This window comes from Cryptomeria japonica, chromosome 5 (genome assembly GCF_030272615.1).
Source record: "Cryptomeria japonica chromosome 5, Sugi_1.0, whole genome shotgun sequence".
Lineage (NCBI taxonomy): Eukaryota > Viridiplantae > Streptophyta > Pinopsida > Cupressales > Cupressaceae > Cryptomeria > Cryptomeria japonica.
Genome location: NC_081409.1, coordinates 411,135,017 through 411,147,921, shown reverse-complemented (window position 1 = coordinate 411,147,921; position 12,905 = coordinate 411,135,017).

Here is a 12,905-nt window from a genome sequence, read left to right as displayed (position 1 = left end):
GTCTTACTTCCTTTATTTCCCTAAGCTTACCTCTACCACACACCTATTAACCTACCCTTTCCATCTTATCACCTACCCCCATCCTAGCCTACCCATATCCTATCCCTATCCTAACCTACCACCCTACCCCCTTACCCTTTTTCCTTGCCCCTTATAACTCCCATTATAACCTGCATCCCCTTTACCCTTTCATTACCCCCTTATACCTCCCACTCCACTTTATTCCCCAACATATCCTAATTCCAACCCCTTCTACCTCCCACATCCTAAACCTCTCCCCCCCCACGTATCTCCTTCTTCCATCATTTATATCCCTTATGTCCCCCTTTCCCCATACATCCCATTCCCTCCTCTTTCTCCACGTAGCAGCTATCCTTAAAATTTCCTACCACTCCCCCCTCATATTTCTGTTCACCGTATCATATCATCCTTTTGGCCCCACACACTAAAAAATGGAGAATCAAACAAGATTTTTTAAGGACACAATGTAAGGTGTGGTACTTAGGAAATAAACAAGCTGGCCTTTGAAGGGAAAGATGTGTCACACGAACAAAACCATTTGGGGGATTTAAATTCAAAATCAGATCATAAGGAGAGCATAAGTAAATGACAAGGCAAAGATACAAATTCATATTTGAATTGAGGTAATCATATTTTAAGGAGAATTCAAGAGGTGCAGATTTAAGTGAATAATCTGACAGACATAGATTTCAATCTACATCGGATTCTGGAAACAAGTATATGTAGTCCTGATATGAATTCAAGAAGAGATTAATGCAATCTAGTGAAGAAGATCAAACCTAAGCCAAATCAGAGAAGAAGGGAAGTAATTCTTGAAGACAAACAAGCTATTCATATTCAAATCCAGGTGTTTTCCTCCCGTTCTTGTGTCACAACTTACCTAGGCTCTGAAGGGAGTCCAATTGCCAAATGACCTTTCCAATGGGGCTCACTTCTTATTTTGGTTACTTCGGAGCATCAACACAAATCAGTTCATCATCCTTGATCTTTGTTTTCCTCAAGCCACCTAGATCAACAACTTGAAGGAATTCGAGGAGTTAGTAGCTAGTTCTTCAATATCAATATAGCTGAACAAAATAAAACACAAAATTGATAATTCTAATATAGTTGAACAAAATGATCTTTATTTTAATCGAGTGTGTTTACAAAATCGGTAAACTTTGTAGTAGAGATGAATGTCCTATATTCTTGTTACATGATTCAAATTCAGCCACTAAATAGCTTTCAAGAAAAGGAAAACTTACTAAAAGTAGTATATTAGGGATCTTGGTGGAACCAAAGAATCATCACACCTAGTACTAACTAGTGTCCTTGGAAGTTGAAATGAGCATTCAAATAAGGACAAACCTAATGGAAAACTGAAAATGTTTGTTGGAAAATTATTTATTTGGCACCCCCATTTGGTCTATAACCGCCATTAAGATGATATTCTCAACAATTGATTGAATCTCTCGAGCTTGGTGACTAAGACACTAGTGATCCAAAATCGAGAATAGGGTCAAGTGACTAAGACACTAGTGGTCCAAAATCGAGAATAGGGTCAAGGAATTGTTATGGTATTGAATATAATTTTGAGTCAAGGAAGTTCTCTTAACTATTCCATAGATCAATGACAATGAGTGTGTCAATTTAGAAACAAACTTTGAGATGCACACTCTAATTAGTAAGCTCCTTTTTAGTAACATCATGTAGAAAAGTCTATAGGTGCTTTGTGTAAACCTTTCCTTGTAGTTTTTATCTTTGTGCTATCCAAAATTTATTTTTCTACATGTGCCATATCCTTGATAATGGAATTTAATAATATGTTGAGCTCATTACTATTTTCTTAGACAAATATGTATTCATTTTATTTTTAGCAATGCTTTCTATTTGAGTTGAAACCATAAAATTCTTCAAATAATATTTGAATTTTATATTATTAGAATTTTTATTAATCAAATTCTTGTGTCCTTTTCCTTTATTTCCTTTGGATCTAGTGATGAGTCCAAGCTCTAATAATTTTCCTTTGTTGGGAGTTAATCTTAGAACCCTCTTGAACTTCTCAAGAGAGAAAAATGTCATACGCTCCATCTTGTTCTTTCCCTCCCTCTAGAGCCAATTTTGTTGATGGGTCTTTTGACACACTCAACATAGACTAAGTATTGCCACTTAATCTCTCTTATAAAATATTAGAAGCTAAAGGTATTCCAGACCTCCCAAGGTAACAATGATACAAGATAACAAAGTGTTCATGTGGCCAGTTTGTTCAAGGGGAAAATGTCACTAATCAAGTTGAAATGTCGATTTCTCAATCTACCTAAGCTAAAAGGTTAAAATAAATTGCAAAAGATAGAACAAGGCTCTGAGAAAATGAATCATCAGTATTACCTAAACCCACGTTGTCAACAAAATATAGAAATAACCTTGTATGTAAATAATTTATCATGCCAAAATTGCCAATTCTCTAATGAAAATGAGACCAAGGAAAGCTCTAGAACAACTACTACTATTCATTCACATGTTCATTATTAACCTCAATCACCACGAAAGATGCACAAATTGATTATAACAAAGAAGATGTTTCATAAATATAAATATTAATTCAGGACTAAGGAAAATGAAAGAAATAGAAGAATACCAAGTAATCAAAAAAGACTACCAATACCGTTGCAAACTATGAACTTCATTTCCATTAATTTTTGAAAATATACTAGCAAAGCACAAGTATTCAATCTATAGCCTCTTGCTAAATGTCTTTTGAAAGAAAACAAACTAAGTAGTGTTACTAAACTTGGACCTTAAATAATCAATTCTTAGACCCTCAAAACGAAATTTGAAATTACATTTATAGGGAAACTTTTTCCTCAAAATTAGAGATTAAAATCCATCCAAAACCTTATCAAACTAAGAAGTACAATCAACACACAAGATACTAGCCTATAATTGAATTAAGAACTATAAGCTGACTCATGAAAATGAAATATAAGTCAGAAGGAACTTAGAATATGAAGTTGTCAAGCGTTGGGAATTGATAGTTGTAACTCAAACTATTGAGAATGAGCACTTTGGACCTTTAGTTGAATTGAGAATGATCAAACTATTGAGAATGATCATACAGTCCATTCTTCTGGACACCCTTGGATACATTAATTGGCTTCTAGGCTTGGAAAAACTAATATGAACTGAACCAACAACATGAGAATAGGGTCATGTATCATGGCAACTGATCATAATTTGTGAAGACATGTTTCACACTCATTGATGGTCATTTTGCAACTCACCTTTAGTCTACATGAGCTGCAGAAGCTTGTGATAAGTATGGATGATTGTCTCATTCCAATATGTAGTCCTTTCATATTTTAGGTGCCTACACACTATGTTGTTGTTAAGAATTGATGTAGTCTTAAGACATCTCATGATTCCATTACATGTACACACTTGGGTTTACAAACACAACTCTGTCAAAACAAAAACAATATCACTAGTAAAACTATGACTGTGACAATTAATACCCTTAGGACAGTCATAGAAATTTAATCTATTTCATTTGGTTTTGATCCAGAAACCCTTCTGAAGGTTGCATAGGGTTCCCTCACCCCTCTCTCTATCATCAACCACTTCAAAATACCAATCACTTGGTCTTCCCACCAAATTCTCCACTCTTACTGCCTTTTACTGTCTGACACATAGAGATATCAGACTGTCCTCATGCCCAAACACGTACCAAATCTAATTCAGAGCCCTGCACACAACATACTATGATACATAGCATGTAACACCTCTGGTTATGTCTTGCCCAAACTTTTGGGCAAAAAACACAACAATTTTTTTTTTGAAGACTTAATTACTTGCGACCTAAGCCTAATAAGATGTGACAACTTAACAAGTTGTTCCAAATGAAATCTTAATTGATATTAAAATGGGATTCTAAAGTGAGCGATGGATTAAAATTTAACTAGAAGTCTTAGGTTTCAATTTTAACTCCTAAGCGACATGATTAGCTTTTACTTACGTAACCATTATGATAAATCCTATTATCAAACATAATTAAATTAATATTATAAGAACAATATCCTTTTTGAAATTAAATAAATTCTCTCAAATGTCCCTTCAATTTTAGTTACATTTTATAATATTTAAATGGCTCAATTTCTACTAAATTGACATTAATACAATTTCTTAAATCGATATCAATTATTTATCTAATATCAAGTTTTCCCCAAACATTGATATTATAATTTTTTCAATTATAACTTAATTAATTCTTAAATCTATTAATTCAATATTAACATGATTTCATTGTATCAATATTAAATAACTGAGCAAATAAAATTAAAGCGCCAAACGCTATTATAATAATTAAATTATTTAATTAAAGGTTCCACTTGGGTTAAATAAGTTCGCAAGATCAAGTCCATTAACTTATTTTAGAAAAGTATATTATTCTGCTACAATACCCTCTCACTAAAACAATAATAATCATTCGACAACCTTCATTAAATTATTCCAACTAAGGTATACCGTTCCAAAATGTATTTATATAACTTTAATAAGCCTAGAATCCATTAAATCAATATTATTTCAAGCTCAATGTATTAACATTAATAAATAGAGTGAATGAAAAGTAAGCTTTTGAATTTGACTAATTAAGTTAACCATATTGAAATAATATTTGCTTAATAAATTCATTTCATATTAAAGACATATTTTAATTCCCCCTAGATATTAAATATCAACTATTGACCTATTATGTTTAAATAAACATTTTGCTTTTTAATAGAATCCAATATTTAAATTTACAAAAGAAATTTAATTTAACTTCAATATATATATATGCATAAATATAACTACATAAAAGTATGGATTTTTATTTAAAGTTAGTATCCCCAAAATTATTATAGGAATAACCTTCCTATTTATTTGACTATAATACAAATGGATTTTACCCATTTCAATTTGAAAAGGGTTTCCCTCTCTTTTCAATTATATTATTATTTTATTCAAACCCTAACTAGGGTTGTTTATTTCTCTAATACTAAACTCTTTTTTTATTTTATTTTCTTATCAAGCTAACCCTAACCTGAAATTGGGTTAGGGCTGCTTGCTCTAACATTTTTTTTTGTGTTTGTGAGTGTGTGCAGGTGGCGACCGAGCTAAGGAGAGAGAGATGACATAGTGGTAGAGGGCCGAAGGGTTTCAAGTTTAATGCGAGAGGGGAGAGGGTTTTCGGCCCTTGTGGGTGCCACAACCCACAGCGGCGACCGACCGAGCTAAGGAGAGAGAGATGACACAGTGGTAGAGGGCCGAAGGGTTTCAAGTTTAATGCGAGAGGGGAGAGGGTTTTCGGCCCTTGTGGGTGCCACCCCACAGTGGCGGCCGAGGCCGCCGTTGTGGGTTGTGGCCCATAGCGCGACCACAGTTGGCCTGTGGTCGCCGCCCACAGAGACGGCTGAAGCCGCTCTGTGGGTTGCGGCCCATAGCACAACCGAGCTGCTCTGTGGGTCGCTGCCCACAGAGACGGCCGAAGCTGCTCTATGGGTTGCGGCCCATAGTGCAGTCGAGCCGCTCTGTGGGTCACCACCCACAGAGAGCCCGAGCTCCGTGCCTCTGGTAATCTTTTTTTTTTGTGAAAACAATAAGGTTTTCTTTTCCCCCCCCCCCCCCTTTTTTTGTAAATGTTTAAAAATATATATTATATATATGTGTGTGTGTGTGTGTGTGTGTGTGTGTGTGTGTGTGTGTGTGCGTGCTAATATTTCCAGCCCAATAATATTTCATTAAATGTGTCAATATATATGTATTTTTTTTTTTAAACAACAACATACATGTCTATATATTTTCTTAAAGATAAACAACAACTTAATTTAGAACTAGAACATTATATATATATATATATATATATATATATATATATATATATATATATATATATATATATATATATAATCTGCATTTTCCATTATCTTACAACAGGTTATTTTCAATAAAATAGAATAGATATAGTTGCTTTTGATTCAAAATAACAAAATAACAAAATAACTTCTTCCATTAACATATAGTTGCTTTTGATTCAAAATAACAATATCCAGATTTATATAATTTCCATTATACATGCATTTTCAAAATAGTAAATAAAACAACAAAATGCTTTTATTTACAACTGCAACTAACTTTTCCTAAAATCCATTTAATCAATAAACAACAAGATGAAATGCTTTATTAATGATAACTCTAAGATATTTATTTATTTTTCCTTTGTATCTAAACTATAGACTTAAGCAAATATTTCATTTCTATTTAAAAGTGACTACTCTATTAACTTTTAACTTGGCACTTCCTTTTCAATAACAAATTAGAAACAAATTATAATATCATTTTTAATCTTTTTTTTTTAAGAAACTATATCAATACAGAAATAATCCAAAATGTATTCTTCTCATTTCAAGGATAAATACTTCAAGTTAAAATACAGTTCCTTTTCTTTATATTTCATGGAGAACTAAACAATTAGTTACATTTAGTACATCAAGATTTCCTTTACTAAATAAGAAGATAACTAAGTCAAGCCTCTCATTTCTACTAAATGAGGGCTTATCCATTTCATTTATTTTTGCAACTAAATACATTAGGACATAGGATCATCTCAAATCTTTCCCTTCCAAATCTTTTCCCAAGCAACTTGCAATAAAAGCTTTAGGGTTGTGACCATGGAGGCTCACCTCCCAACCTAGGCTTACAAGAAGCCACCCCCGAGCTAGGAGAACCAAGGCTAGACGGGAAACACACATTCAAAAGAAACACATACAAGCAAGAAAACTCACAACAACATTAACACTCCCATCCCAAGGATAAACAATGTCACTTATGTGACTTTTCAAGTGGGTTGAAGATGGACCATATACCTAGAGGAGAATTCTGCAAGTAGAGAACATAATGCCATAGCAAGGCTACAAATAAACACATCTACAAGTTCCAAACTTGTCCCTATAATCCCTTATGTCCCCCAAGGCATACAAGCCAAGGGTCCCATAACCCCTTGTAAATCACTCTCTTTTAAAGAGAGCCTCTACACTCATAGGCTGTCAAACAACCCTTCACCCTAAGACCACTCTACCCTCCCGAGGGTGAGTTTGGCCTTGAAAACTCCCAAAACAATATCATAAAACCAGAATATCACAAACACAAAAGAAAGAACCCAACATCTTCCTAAACATACTAAGAAATCAACAATGGGAAAACAATCCACAATAAACAATCTTTTCAAAACTCAAAGAATCAACATGAGATAGTAAACCAACCAACCTTAAATCTGCCAAAATGATGAATAGAAGTTGTAGAAGAGCTTCCCAAATCCACTATCTTTTCCCTTCAAGACATAGCAGAAAAACCTTCCAAAAACTTGCCAAAAACTACTCAAGAATCTAAGTCTCCAAAATGGAGAGTGGGTGATCAAACTTCTCCCTCCCAAACTATTCCCTATGAAGACACTCCTCACTCTTTCCAACCCACTTCGGAAGGATGAAGGATATTCATTGGTTGGTCTTCCCAATACCTTACACACTCTTTAGCCAAGACACCTCAAAAAAGGTAAAAGAAATGGGGAAGAGCAATGTCACTCATGAGGAGGGTTATCTAACCTAGGAAGACTCCTCTAAAGTTGAAATTCGGCCAACATGGGAAAATCAATTTTTGGGGAGGCTAAACAGGCCCTAGGGAGTGGACACATGGCTAAATTTGGCCTTTATCCTTAGGTACATCATATGGCCCACTAAAAATGTTTCCAACTTGACCCTAGGAGTTATTATAACCCCCTAGAAAGTCACCCAAAGTTTACCTATGGGTCAACCCTGAGTTGACCTTTCTAATGGCTCCTTATCCAAGGCTTTCTTGGGAGCATTCTAGGATAACTGAAAAATATGCATTGGTAAATTAAATTTCCTCAAAAGAGACATGTCATTGCCAACTCATCTTACAACACGTGTCAAGTGATACCACAAAAAGAATTACACATCACTAAAATACACATGGCAAATGTCCCTTTTTTGGAATTTATAAATTAAACAATTTCCACATTAAACACACATCCAAGCATAACATTTACAAATTAAAACACATTTACAAATGAGGTGTTGTCTCTCCAAATAGACAACCCTTGGCTTCACAAACACACATAGGCCTAGGCTTGATTCTCTGAATAGTTTCCATGGTCACATGGAATAATTTTCCCACACATCTCATTTTGCACATTAGTAATTCCAAAAATCACATTTAATATCAACATATGAAAAGTACAATTCAGACACTTTGCATACAATTTCAATCATAACAATCAATTTATCATTTATCCAATAAAATCCACATAAAGCAATTTACTCAAAAGGCATCTTGATATTCCTCATAAAACTCAATCATTAATATGTCATGCGTCCATGTTTTCAAATATCAAAAAGAAGTACTGCAAATTCTGAGATAGCTGACATACGTCATATCAAGATTATCAAATCCGTGGATCATATAGGATCTAAATCCATAACACATCAAAATGTGCACCGCAAGGTAAAATGATTCCATAACCTGGTTCAATTATTTTTCCCACTAATCTATCCATCTAACATAGCCCATCATGTTGAATTATAACATTTATTAATACGGTCAACCATGGTCAACTAAGTTAACCAGAGCTTGATCGGGGAGGGGCTCTATAGGTTACTCCTACCCAAGTGCAAACACAAGAAGCAATGGAAATGGGTGTCGACCAAGACAACTCAAGAATTATCATGACAATAGAAGACCAATAAAATTTATTTTTAGAGCCTAATGACAAACAAAATGAAGAGAGAAGAAACATGGAGTCAAAGAAGCATGGAGAACAAGAAAAAGAGGATCTATCTAGGCCCCCACCCCCAAGATGACTCCTCCAAAATTTTAAACTTAGGTGCACAAGCAACAAGATGAAGAACAAAGGCCAACGTAGGTTGTAACTACCATGGACCCATCCATCCAAAGTGATGAGAATCTAGATGTTCCTAAGTGGCTACAATTCAACTTTGAAATGATAAAGAAGAGAGTATTGAAGAAATTAAGTTTGCAAAAGATGATCGTTGAGGTTGGGGCCGCAAGGAAGCCAAAGAAGGCAATGACCTTGTATGCCATCTAAAACTATGCAAAAGGAGAGATAGTTCCAAACATCGCTATCCCAATGCCAAATAAGGATGACTGAGAAATGGATCCTTTTGATCATTAGGGAACTCGAGTGAAATTTAGAAAATAAACTAAATGGGGAGAAGTAGAAAATTTAGGTGCAACTACTGAGACTATAAAGGTAAGGATGCAAAAATGATACCAATCTAAACAAGAAAGGAAGGCTATTTACTATCATAGTACATGAACAACTCTTTAAAGATCTTGATTCCCCTTGAGCTTCTCAAGTTTCAGGGATACTGATGCCTACTTTTCTTCCTAAAAAAGAAATGGAATATTTGTCTGTTATGAAGGGTAAAGCTACAATGATGGATACATGGGTTATGGAGCAAATGAATCACATCAAAACCTTCTTTGCTAAGTTCTACAATGTTTATGATGAAGCCAGTAAGTTGGAATTAATAATATCAACCTATGCTAATCAATGGGAGAAAGATACGAGGAAGTGAAATTAAAACATTGAGTGAAAATAAAATCAAAGAAGCTGATGTATTGAGAGATGAAGATAATGGCTTCATTCAAAGTAGTCTAGACGAGCTAATATTCAAGTTAGAAATCACAAAAAGTAAAATAACTAAGATGGTAAAGTGCCATTATCCCATGTTAACTGAGCATCGGGCTTATGATGAATACATAACAATAAATTTGGGGGCTCATCCCTTTAGATTAGATAAGGATTGGTTGGACACTATATAAATTATTTTGTCTAAATGGGATAAGAAGGTGGAAGGGAAGTTTGGGCCAAATAGTAAATTTGATGAACAAGTCTTGAATGAATGTATGGGGTTAATTGTGGCTACATCTCATGCTGCCAATGTGGTGAAAGCCTTAGAGAATTCCATTACCAAACTAAAATAAAGTTGTTAGAGTTGTTGACTTTCGAATCAAATGGATGGATGGGCCAAATGAAAGATCTTTAGTGTAATATTTGTATAATTATAAGGAGTATAAGGAAAGGCAAAAGAAGGCTTCCTCCACAAGAAATCCAAGTCCAAATTGATTTGTTTCAAATTTTGATCAAGTAGATGGAAAATAATGGATTCTTAATTAATTCAAAGTGATGACCTAGCAAGCTTATCTTTAATTAAGTAAGGGCCCATCCAAATACTATTAGTGATTTCTTGTGTTCTCAAACGTAAAAGTCTACTAAAATGAACTTTTATTTGTAGCAAGCTTCACTGTCTTGGGAGATCCATTGGATGTGTTAGAGGAGTGGATTCTTTGTCATTTCCCTTCGGTTTCATCCATTTTCATTCATTTTTTACAAAGTTAGAGAAGATTTAGTAAAAACTGCCAATACCCTAAATTAGGGTAACCCGAGACAATAAGAAAATGATTTGGGGGTCATTCCCACATTGAAAATCCTTGTCAAGGAGTGGGATGACCCTAGTAATCATGTATTTAACCTTCTTTGTCTTTTTAGGGCCACATGATAATTCTTCCACGTGCTACATGAGTTGGAAGGATCGATTTTTGGGTGTCTCAGTTTGTCAAGATAGTATTTTGATGGTGAGTTGGGTTGTGAATGAAAAGATCAGGCTTTGGAAGGTTGGAGAAGGGATAGGCGCAGGGTGTGTGAAGATATGACAAACTTGTTCCTAGCTCTGCACCCAAATTAGAAAGTTTCCTTCTTTCTACAAGCATTTCAACTTCTTCCTTTACATACATAAATCCAAATTCAATGTACACAAAGTATAAAGGTAAGTGTGAGTTGTCCAAAATTCATCATGCAAATATTATACAAATTAAATCCGAAGATCCAATGAATGAATTAAGGTGATGATTCAACAATTCCTCATTATGCAAATCCAAAATTAAGGTGAAGAATCTACCTCCAATGGTGAGTGTGCCGTTTGATCTTGTTAGGGGTTGAAGTCGACGTGGATGCTTGCGCGAGATTGCAATGCACAAATGACTTGCCCTCTTTTTTTAATTTTTAAAGTAATGCCCGTTGTAGCTCGTTTTTGAAAAAAAAAACAAATTTCATTACTAATGCCTTCTCCGTCGAAACCAAATGTGAAATTACCGTCGGAATTCCGACGAATGTGGGCATTTAAAAAAAATAAATCAAATTTGGTCACAATATACCTTCTCCGTCGGAAACCTCCATCGGAAATGTAGACCAAATGTATTAGTGTGAACTAGGTTGTTTTAAACCGGCTTGGTGGAATGACGACAATTTCTGTGATTATCATAGAACAAAAGGACACAAGAGGTAAACATGTTATAAATTAAAAAATGTCATTGAATACCTAATTGATCAGGGTGAAATAACAATGGAAAATCTCTTGAGAATCAACACTGATTATATTAAACCTCATTCCAAAAACACAATTAGGGAAAAACCTCTAGTTCAGGAAACCATAACAACAAAGCCAACTGCACCATCATTTCCCACAAATATATGTTCAACCACATCTAAGAAGCTGAAAACAAAGTCTCTAGTATAACATAAAGGCAAAATGCCTTAATTATGTTGTTGCCACTCGTTAATCCAAGGTGCCTTATAAGGAGTCATATCAAAGTCTCAACCCACCACACAATATAATGTCTTGGGTTAACTAAAAAGGACTCCTATGCAAGTATCCATCTCTGGCCTCTTGCACATATTGCCTAACCATAGGTCTGTCTTAGATAAGGCCTTACAAGAGTCCTTAGTACCCAATGACATAAATCTTCACGGGTTTCAATCCATGGTAGGCCATCTCTCTACCAATCATCATGTCAAATTCACTAGAAAAGATCCCCTACACACACATTTCCGTAATGTTTCACTCCATCTAGAAGTCTAAATCCATAAACATAAGATTAGAATAGTTTTGATAGATGGTGGGGCTGATCTCAATATTCATACATTAAAATTGGTTAAAGCTTTGGGATTTTATAAGGAGTGTGTCGATGCATCCAAGAGGATAAACATAAAAACATATGATGTTATGGAGTGTCTTTCCAAAGGTCTAAACACTCTCCCCATAACAATTGGTCCAATAGTTCAAGAAATGGTATTCCAAGTCTTGGACCTTGATCTCAAGTACAATATGCTTCTTGGCTGACCATGGATTTATGCAATGAGTGCCATTCCCTCCATATATCACCAGTGCCTTACATTTCCCCATAATGGAATGAGGATCACTATACCAGGTGATTGAGATCCCTTTTGTTAATGTAACAACCTAATAGGCACAATTGCAAACCAAATCCCATCAACCAAGCAATTTCTTCATCATCTACATCAGTCTACACTGACCCTCAATCTTCATCACAATCTGCAACACCATCCACTTCCTCACCCACTATCAAGATCCATGTAGAAGACAAGGGATGCGACAAATGTGCTTATGTAAAAGCATTTTTTGTGGGAAAATTGCTAGTATCACTAGGGTGCAATGGGAAACCTAAACCAGTTTTGCGGCGAATGAAATTCACTTTTCAGTATCAACCACCCATTGTCTTAAGGAGGTGGGGTGAACTTAATGAGGAATCCCAAGAAGAAGATGTCTCAAATGGAATCTATAGAGAGGAAGAAGAGAGACCACCAATTCAGTTGCCCATAGAACAATATGGAAAAGGATTCACAATTATGTGCAAGAATATGGCTATGACAAATGTAGTGGTCTTAGCCCACAAAAATAAGGTGTTGTGGAACTAATTCTGCCTGACTTAGCCAAGGAATAGAGGATTAGGGTATGAACCATCAGTCCTGG